We start from the raw sequence: 11,747 nt of genomic DNA, 5'->3' as shown, positions 1-11,747 counted from the left end.
AATCATTTCCCTTGATGGCACATGTGTAAGAGGTGACGTGTTCGTTGGAGTCGGTCGTTCCATTATATTTAGGAATCTCGGGCATGCGAAATTTGCTGGGGATCGATTTTGGAGCTGCACTTGGTGGAAAAGGCTTTTGCACGAATTTTTTGGAATCCAACCCTTTCAACACTGGTGGTGCCCCCGGGATTTGATTGACTTTTATCATTTGCCTCAATCCTCCTTTCTGCTGACTCTATTCGTTTGGTCAGTTCTTCGAACATCTTAGTAATTTTGGGATTAGTCCCTGATTCTTGCTCATTTGACCTTACTATAGCTGGCTCCATTCCGTGGGTGACTTCTCGGGGTGGACTGGGCTCCGCCCTGCTCGGTATCTGGGTTTGACTCTGCAACTGAGCTATCGCTACCTGTTGAGCTTGCAATATTTTGAAAATCATACGCAAGCTGATTCCGTTTTCCTCAACGTTATGGGTGTCTCGAGCTGCAGATCGAGTACCATCATGAATGCTATTTTCAGGTTCAGAACGTTGGTTTGTCTCAATGGCCATATGCGAATTAACGTCTAACGGTACTTCGACTCGAGCTCCAATGGCGTCGACAAGTGGCCTTTCGGCCCTGGGCGTCAAGTTGTTGTTCTCACCTTGAAGGCCAACTTCGATGTCGATAGGTAAAGCCATTTAATTGAGAACTCGTCGTTGCTAATCCGAAATCAAAGATACTTCCGAAAACAAGCGTAAAATTGTGTATTTTTGCAGATTCGTATCAAATAATCACTATTATCCTTAGCCCCACGGTGGGCGCCAAACTGTTTACCCGAAAAACGGATATAGTTGAATTTGTACGTAGTTCTAAGGGTATGTTATATAATTTAACACAAATCGTAAGAGTAAATAGAAATATCGAATATTGACTTGTAAAGGATGAAAAATAAGCAAAGTTGAAAAGAGGATGATTTATGGATTAAGCAAGATAAATCAATCTATGAAACTAAAAAAGGATAATTCTTCAATATGGGAGTGTATGATATCTGAGTTACAATGTATGCCAAACTTCATCCTTTACAGAAATATAGCCATCCCTTTTATAGTGGGGCGATTCTACTTTAGATATAATTAAAAATACATAGTGGGGAACCCATGATAAATCAATTTTTCCCTAATTCCCGCCGAGATTCTCTCCCTTAGTGCGGCTGTAACGGTTCTTGTCTATGAGCTCGATCTTGATCGGACTCGGTATTGGTCGGTATTGGTTTTAGAGCTCGATGCGGGTTTGAGCTCGATGCCGACTCGGGGTCCGATATTGACTTGGGTTCGGTATTGGTTGGCCTCTGACTCTTAAACTCGATTCCGTCGCTTCTCAGTATAGTTCGATTTGGACTCGAGCTCGATAATGGCGTCGAGCTCCGTGTTTAATCTGACTCCGAAACTCGAAGCTTGTTCGTGCTAATTTCACCTCGATATTATGAAGATACGTTTTGGTCCATCTTCACCAATCGTACGAAGGTTGAAAACGGTTTTGACCGTATACAACAAGTTTTGGTTTTGATCAAGTATATGGTTTAGTTGCTACTACTCGCTGGTAGAACAATATGTGTAAACAATTACTGCTCAAAATTTTCTACTCTCTTCACTGTTTGAGTTGGGAGAAAATTTTATAGTGAGCATGGCTTTGCTCAAATATATGGTTTAACGGTTGGTAGCAATTTGCGTATAAAATTTACTGTTCAAACTTTTCTACTCTTCACTGTTTGAATTGGAATATTCTCAATAGTGAGAATGATTTTGCTCAAGTATATGGTTTAGCACTATTTGAGTTGGGAAAAATCCTTATAGTGAGCATGGCTTTGCTAGGGTATTTGGCTGTAACTGTTGATAGACATTTGTGTACAAATACTTTTCTACTCTCTTCACTGTGTTAGTTATAGCGAGCATGGTTTTGCTCAGGCAGGACAATTTATATATCTATATGTGGCATGCCTCTTTAACCAGTATGACAATTTATCTTTTTTTCTCAGAATTTTGAACATTTTTCTTATTTTCTGTCAAAAAAACTGCCAACAAATATATCTTTATCCTCATTATTACTCCATTTATTTCTATTCATCAAATCCCATTTAATCTCTCTTTCTTCCGTTTTCTTCATCCTCATATTACTACATTAATTCCTTTTCCTCAAATCCCTCTTTCTTCCTTACTTTTCTTTTTCCTCATTATTACTCTATTTATTTCTTTTCCACAAATCCCTCTCTCTTCCTTCTATGTTTCCATTTTCTTAGAATGTGTTTTTTCTAATCTCTCCGTAAAATCCAAAGCCCTCAAGATAGGCAAAAGTCTGAGAAGAGTCAATGTCGGAGAAACCTTCCGGTAATATAACTTTAGCGGATAAGAAGCCGAAGGCTGTGAAGACGCATCTCAAAGATTAATTTTTTATCGCTGCCACGCCAACTTTTTGCCTTCTCCCTTTCTTTTTTTTCCTTTATACATTTTCGTTTTCCTATTCTCATTGATGTTAGTTGGAAGTATAGTGCTTTGTGTTTGAGGCCTTTTTCTCCTTGAATTATTGAAAATTGAAATATCTATTGTGCTTAACATGTTAACCTCTGGTGTTATATCTATTGTAATTTCACTGTTTAGTACTTTTAGGTTTGGTTGTCTTTGGAGGTTAATTTTGTTGGATTTGGATTATTTAATTTTTGAAGATATTGTTAGCGTTGTTTCAAAATTAGCATTTTGAGGGGAGTTTTGGTTGAGCTGAATTTTCTTGCGAGGAAATAAAAAATAGGCTTCACGTACAAGTCTAATTTCACAAGAAATAGAAAGGAATATTAAATAGTTTCTTATTTTCCTCCTTTTTCTTTTTTCCTTTCCCATCTCTTTTCTTGCTTGATTTTTTATTTAGTGAGCGAAGCTTTTGTCTCTAAAAAAGAATTGAGTAATGCATAGTTATAGTAAAACCTTCCGGTGAATATATGGGATGTGAAGAATTTAAAATATGTTTATATTAGTACTAGCTACAAGACAAAAAGTTTTAATAGGTATCACAATATTGCGAAAAAATTCTAAACTTTTTGGAGTGTAATAAAGAACAATAGAAGAGTGAAATTGAAAACTACAACATGAATTATATTTTGTTCGATTCTGTCTTAACACGGAAATTTGGCATTGTTTGTTCTTTTATTCTTTTCTACTTTGATTAATTTTGTTTTCCTTAAAATAACTTTGAGAATTTGGGATAACAAAAACACATCTTATATCATGTGTATAAAAATTAGATTTCAAATAAAATAAAGAAAATCAAAAGTACAACATGAACTTTTTTAGTTCAATTCTATCTTAGAACACGCAAATTTAGCATTGTTTGTTTTTATATTTTTTCCTACTCTGATTAATTCATTTTTCTACTTTGATTAACTTTGTTTTTCTTTTATAGATCTTATATTACATGTATAAAAATTTAATTTCAAATAATAAAATTAAATAAAAACTAAATATCCACCAAAAAACCATTTACTCTAAAGCATATAAATTTATTTATAAAAATATATATAATGGAATTACTATTTGAGAAAATCAACTAAATATATCTGCTACAGTGCAATATAGTAAGAATAATCATATAAGAATTGTAAAGTTTCTAGCAGCGGTTAATACAATTCTAAAATTAGTAGAAGATAATTTCCTTTGCCTTATATTATCCTAGAATTAGAAGAACTAAAGTAAAATATTAATAGAAAACTCTAATTGAAATCTAACCCTTTTTACCTGGAGAAATTTTTTAGAGCAAATTGATGAGTAAAATATTCAAATTAAATTGACTATTAAACGAGATGTAATATTAATAGAAACTCTACTTTTCTTTCCTCTCATTAAACTTTTGATTTTCCCTTTTTGGTTTTGGTAGTTGACCATTTTTCTTTATTTTCTCTCCAATCAATAGATTTTGTTGTTAAATTCAGGAAATAAATGTGAAATCAGAATTTCCAGATTTGATAGTAACTTAGAAGTATTGAATAGTGATATTGTGTGATGGGCGAATAGTTTTATTTGGATTCTACCGTAAATTCTCATTCAAAAAGGATTTAAAAGCAAATTTGTGCTTTTTCTTTCATTGTTCTACTTGGCTAAATTATCATTGGTATAATATTAGTACGCCTGATTTATTTATAGAAGAATGTAATTTACTATTTCCCACTATATTTTATTTTTTCAATAAAACTCAAAAAAAGAAAATATTTTCTTAAAGTCATTTGAGTTCTTCCCGAACAACCGTGCGAAACGCGTATTAATTTACTATAGTCAAACCTCTCTATAATAGTCTCGTTTGTTCCGAATATTTTTGAATGTTATAGCGAAGTGCTGTTATAGAGAACATATATTATAGCATAACATAAAAATTGATTCCGAAAAAGCTTGGCTTTTATAGAGAAGTGTTATATAGGGATGCTGTTATAGAGAGGTCTGCCTGTAGTATTGTCATGACCCCAAATCCACTAGTCGTGATGTCACCTAACCCAACCTGCTAGGTAAGCCAACTAGTAACTATCCAATTCCAATGATATTAACAAGGCAAATAAACGATAGTAATTTACTGAATTTTTATACATTTTTCAAGGACTGGTAGTACAAATCATGAGTTTCTAAGAATAGAGTTTACAAAGCTGAAATGAAATAAATACACAGTCTGTTTGAAAGATACGTAAATAGAGTTTTATAGATCTAAAGCTACCACGAATAAGAGGCAGCTACAACCAGGACACATGTACATCTTCAATCCAGCTCCCATCGAACACAGCAATATCAGCTGCCAACAATCTGCACATAAGGTGGAGAAGTCTAGTATGAGTACAACCGACACCATCTACTCAGTAAGTAACAGACCTAACCTTAGGTTGGAAGCAGTGACGAGCTAACACAAAGTCGGGTTCAATACCAATATCTCGCAACGGTTCATAACATCATAAATATAAGTAATAAAAGAGGTATCTCAGAAGTAAAAATGCTCAGCTCGTTCACAGTTCCAGAAAATAGTCATGCTTTTCAAGTATCTCAGTGAGAATCCAAATCTTTTACCGAAAATGCCAAAAATACGAGTAAGGTTGAAAACTGTAATTTTTCCAAATATTCTTTCCACAATAAATAATATGTTTCATTTTTTTTCCAGATAACAAGTGTAAAATACCTCTCTATGCCCACATATCAATGTGTGTAAAAAGTCATGAATGAAGTGATATCGTATAACATGAGGAAAAATGCATCTCTATACCTGTATGTCATGTGTGCATGCCAATGTCATGTATTTTAGAGATGAATTACGTACTCACACTCTCAGAGTACTCAATCTCACTGTCTCACACTTTTCACTCATCATGCTCAACCACTCGGTACTGTATATGGCCCATACGGCCTAAGGAAGATCCATCCCGGAATATATGCATCTGACCATCTGTCATTCAGTATCGAGGAAGGCCAATCCGGCCCCATGGAGAAGATCCATCTCCAGGTATATAAATGCTTCAGACAAGATTCAAGTCCAGGGAAGATTCATCCCTCAATACAATCAACTACGCTCACTGGGGGTGTACAGACTCCGGAGGGGCTTCTACAGCCCAAGCGCTATAATCCGCACGGATAACTCACGTGCTATAATATCAATATATGGATCTGCACGGATAACTCACGTGATGCACGGACAACTCACGTGCTATAGTATCAATATTCTCACAAACAGCCCCTCCCTCCGGGCCTCACTTAGTCATCAATCTCTCTAGTCTCACTTACGGGCTCACAATGTCATGAAACTATCCCGACAACAATGATATGATGTATCAATAAAAAATAACTAAGACTGAGATAGGATATGAATGCATGAATATTACTGAGTATGAAATATCAATGATATATGTGAAATGACAACAAGGAATGACTACTATGGGTCCTAACAGTATCGGCATAAAGCCTAAACATGATATCTAGCATGATTGACAGCTCACTTACTTTATCGCATGGCGAAAACATGGATATTAAAAAAATAGGACTACTATACAATGCCATGTAAACAACAGAGTCCCAATTCACTTGGTGCACGCCCGACACCTAGCATGTGCGTCACCTCAATACCGATCACATAACACGCATTTTGGGGTTTCATACCCTCAACACTACGTTTAGAAGAGTTACTTACCTCGAACAAGCCAATTCCAATACCGAGCAAGCCAAGCGATGCTCCAAAAATGTCATCCCGCGCGTTCCGACCGCCGAACGGCTCGAAACAAACCAAAAACAACTCAAATATATCAAACAATGCTAAAGGAACCAACCCCGATCGTAAAAGATCAAATCTTGAATCAAAAGCCCGAAATCAACCAAAATGCCCAATCCCAATCCGACTCCGGATCGATGTTTAAAATTCAATTATTCTTTTTAGAAAAGCTTTTGATAAAACCCCCCAATTCTCCAGTCAAAATATGGATTAATTCAAAAATGAACTTCTGTGATCATATTAAAATACAAAAAATGTAGTTGGATACTGAACCCCATGAAAAGACGAGAATAACGCCCCAAAAATCACCTTTATCAGAGCTCTAGAACTCAAGATATGCCCAAAATACCAAAAGAACGCAGTGTGATTTTTTTTATACACAGGGATTTTCGCTTTTGCGATAAAAACTCGGCACCTGCGTTTTTTCAGCTGTCATTTACGCTTTTGCGGACCATTTTTTGCACCTGCAGGGTCACAAATGCTGACCCAACTTCGCAACTGTAAAGCACCAATACCAGCTCTCTTCTCCGACACTAAAATGAGCATAACTCCCTCATACGATGTCCATATTCGACGATTCTTTTTTTCTATGGCTCCGTAATTACGATACAGAGCTAATGCTTTAATTAAAACAGAAATTAGAGCTCATTTGCTTAATGTGATACCATTTATGCTTGAAGAAACAACGTCGAAACATAAAAAACGAGCGCAAGACAACCAAAACCTATCTGAAACTCACCCGAGCCCCTCGAGACCCCGTCCAAACATACCAACAAGTCCCATAACATAACACAGACTTAATCGAGTCCTCAAAACACAGATAACAACATCGAAATGATGAATCGCACCTCAAATCATACTTAAATGAACTTTGAACTTTCAATTCCATAACTCGTGCCGAAACATATCAAATCATCCCAGAATGAACCCAAATTTTGCACTCAAGTCCTAAATGATATGAAGAAGCTATTCCAATTCCCGGAACCACAATCCGAATCCGATATCCTCAAAGTCAACTTCTGGTCAAACTTATGAACTTTCCAAACATTCAAATTTCCAATTTTCGCCAACTTGTGCCGAAACCTTCTAGGAACATCCAAATGCAAATACGGGCATACGCCCGAGTCTAGAATCACCATCGGACCAAAAGAACCATCAAAAGTCTGTTCCGGAGTCAAATTCATAAAAAGTCAAACTTGGTCAACTCTTTCAACTTAAAGCTTCAACAGTGAAATTCATTCTTCCAAACCGATTCTGAATAACCTGAAAACTAATTCCAACAATTGACATAATTCATAATCCATCATACGGAGCTACTCATGCCCGTAAACTAGCGGTCGGGTCATTACATTCTCTCCCACTTAAACATACGTTCGTCCTCGAACGTGCCAAGAGTTGTCCCCAAAACGATCAAACCGCCGTATAACCTTACCATGCACATACCCGGGTGTGATCCCACGTCACCCTATCCCATATAGGTCCGATAATGCAACATAACTAAAATTTCTCAATTCAACCTAGCCCATAAGCCTTAGAATCCAAATTTCCAACATCCAAAATTTCTTATAAGATCTGAATCTCGCAAACCTACACAATGTATAAGTCTGAACAAGCTGTACCAAACCACAACCATAACCTAAGCTACAATCATAGGATATACCACATAACTCAAATACCCATAGCAAAATCTCCGATCACAGTAACTGCTCAGAACAACCCAATCCCGGTAATAAACCTCATACCTAACAAAACCTCATTCTAAAACCTTTGTACACTGCCGATAATGAAAGAACACGCAGAAACTCATAACCGTTCATCAAATCAACAAGTCGTGGAGCTCCCTCTCCTTCAACAAGAACTATAGCCAATTTCTAAGCCGACTTCCGATATTACCCTTCAAAATATACTGCAATAAATCCGATAGAACCCATCCTAGATGAGACGAATTAATCTTATCGAATACTAACTACTCTACTGATACGCAACACCAATATTACCTAGAGCCACGAACCGTGCAATCCATGCACCAATAAGCAACAATCCAAATGTACTCAATAGCGAAAATGACTCAATCAAGAGAACTGTCCCGCAAGTTCAACGGGTACCACCACCACGCAATGATAAGAACCCATCACACACCGTAAAAGCATCAACCGACTTTAACACAAAGGTTCATACCTCAACATAACTCCGCTGCAATGCGCGACTTCATCTAAATGCCGGTCCATATCATATACCTCGAGCCACCCTGCTCAAAATCAATAACCACGCGAAATTCGACATCAAGTACCCAAAGTGCATTACCATAATCACGGAGAATCAGATGACACAATACCACACAAAACCCAGAAAAAAAACATAACCAATATGCCCTCAATCGTGCAATACCCAGTTACTCATCTCGCTCAATTTTCTGCTATAAGAGCACATTAGAACCGTACTATGTGTGCCTAAAACCAACGAATCACAACTCCTCGTAGCATAGAAGAGCAACTCACAGAAAATTTCAGAACATGAATTAGCTCAGCAACAACCGAATGGCACATCCCTCAACAATAGCACTATGGAGCCAACCAATCCGACTCGGTATAGAATACACATCCTAATTGGGCTTTCCAATGAACCCCCAAATCGACTGTGGACACCCATGAAAAGATAAATAAACCTCCAAAAGTCAACAATTGACTGAATCATAACACATACTATCATCTGGCTAGCTTCGTCCATGACTTCACAGTCCACAACCATGAAACAATCTATATCCTGAGAACTCCTAGTCTCTAAATCCATAGAACACACGAATCAATATATCTGATCCCGACTCCACCGCTAGAATGTCTAACACATCTCTCATACACGATCATCCCATGAGGAATACTTCTAAAATTCTTCCGTGCTACATAGCAAAATTTAAATATCAGCAGTCGATCAACCAGGAGAGTACCGCAATACCAGTGAAGTATCCATACATTAAAACACATTGCCCTTTCTGAAATGTATACTCTCATCAAGCCATACCAAATAATAATATCATTTACCTAGTCATCTGAAACCGCCCATGCTACCTACAGATTTTATGACCTTCCCTTCAAAACTAAACTGTGATCTCGCTCACGTAAATCTCAATCCCACACAACACACCGCATATACCATGCCATCATATGAAAATAAAATACGAGAACTTCATAGTCCACTCCGAGTCACAAACAACTACATACTCAAGTAGCCAAGGACCTTCCATTTGATTTCATCCAGGAGAAATTCACTATACATCACATGCTCCTCACGCTAGTAGGAAATATACCCCTCAAACCGTGGTAAAAACCTTGAGAACTCTTCGAAACCCATTTGCACATAACCAAGCTATCAAAACCGAATCTCTCTAACTCAACCCAGCCACGCAGGTCGCTAAAACCCAAGAGCATTGCCACAAAACACCTGTAGAGACTAGCCACGTCATAATATCCAAAGAATCGATCATACCCATCACTGTGCTGATCCAACCTACTACCAAGCTATCCTATCTCTCTAAGTCCTTTCCAAATTGCCTTCAAATTGATACTTCTCCTTGCTAGAACATCACGATCCCTAACCAAAATTCACCACACAAGAGACCCTAGTATAAAACCACAATGCCCTAAGGCCCATAAGCCGCTGACTTCCCTCTTAAGCACCCCGAAGCACCACAACCGAGACACCCACTCTAAAGAGACCTTATGTGAACCTAAAACTGTTTCCTTCACCTTCTTGATACTGAAATGCATAATCTCCAATGATATAAAAATGCCACAAGTCTCGACACCGTCCAATGTAACTCTCAGTTTCTAGCCATATACAAATCTTAAAAATTCCAAATAGCTACATTTAAATCTTGAATCCATTAGAACCATTATCGAGAATCATCCACTCTTCTCAAATCTCAATTAAACCGACCAAACAGACAGAAACGGCATGTGCCCCATTAGCACACCAACACCCAAGGGAGTAACCTGCACTCCTAAGAAACCGAGCAAATTCCTACTCCATGCACACTACATCCTTCACGACTAACCACTCAATCATTCCATGATTCCCATATACCCATAGAGTGTAATACAACTCGTATCCAGAAATTCCCTTACTCGAGTCATCCTTAATCTCAACCCCTACAGTCATAACTGATTCACCAATATACCTCAAACTGAAACCAATACAACACATAATCGTGCAATCAACTCATCGATAGCAGATTCCCCCACTTGGCTCTAAGTCATAGATCAAAACACACAATAACTCACAATGCCCATACTCTATTAGTGCCATAATGCCGCAGTGAGATTCAACTAAATCCTTCGTGAGCTCCTGTAACGCAAACCACCATCTAATACTTCAAATTATCTGCAAATCTCGCATTCACCCTTGTAATAGTCAAGCCAACTTCCACAAGCGATCCAAACTCAAATTGCAACATATATCATTCTCTGGTAAAAGATAACTCTCTACAAAACATCATAGGGATCACACAACCTCAGGACACCTCGCGGAGGTAACCCACCTGCTTTGCCTCAAACTGACATCTCTCTATACTCTTCCACAGTCATAAGTATTATGCAATCACTTAATCTTCATGAGTCTAAACTCATAGCATGACATGAAAATCTACTTCACTCCGCAACTAAACAACATAAGAGGTCCTTTAACACACCCATAACTCGAGGTCATACGCCAAATCAAGACAGAAATCAAACACCCAATAGTCCTTGCTACATCTAAAGTAAACTCTTCTCGTCATATTCGAACAATCTGAATACATCTCGCAGTTACATCATACTCACCACATAGTCATCCAATCCTAAATTCCACTAACAGGGACACCACCGGACATATAAGTCCCAAAAACACGTGCTCACACAACCGAAATCTCTGTGCTCAGGCTACCATCAAAACCCAGCCTCAAGTCCTCCGACTGTCCCATCATCAGCATGCCAAAATTACATCTCACACCTCAACCATGGAATCACATGCCGTCGATGCACAATTGATATCGAGCACTCATGTGCGCATACGAATGCGTGGAAGGAATTCAAAGAGTTACGTTTCAAGCTGAATCAATGCCGCACAATGAAGAAATAAAGATGGGAAGTATATCCTAAATGTCCAGTAGCCTCTCGAAGATAGGTATGGACGTCATCATACCGATCCACAAGACTCTACTAGAAACTTGCTCATGACTTGTAGAACCTATGAACCTAGAGCTATGATACCACCTTGTCACGACCCCAAATACACTAGTCGTAATGGCACCTAACCCAACCCGCTAGGTAAGCCAACTAGTAACTATCCAATTCCAATGATATTAACAAGGCAAATAAACTATAGTAATTTACTGAATTATTTTACATTTCCCAAGGACTGGTAGTACAAATCATGAGCATCTAAGTATAGAGTTTACAAAGCTGAAATGAAATAAATACACAGTTTGTTTGAAAGGTACGTAAATAGTGTTTTAT

The sequence above is a fragment of the Nicotiana tomentosiformis genome, chromosome 7 (assembly GCF_000390325.3).
Source record: "Nicotiana tomentosiformis chromosome 7, ASM39032v3, whole genome shotgun sequence".
Lineage (NCBI taxonomy): Eukaryota > Viridiplantae > Streptophyta > Magnoliopsida > Solanales > Solanaceae > Nicotiana > Nicotiana tomentosiformis.
Note: the sequence above shows the minus strand (reverse complement) of the source record.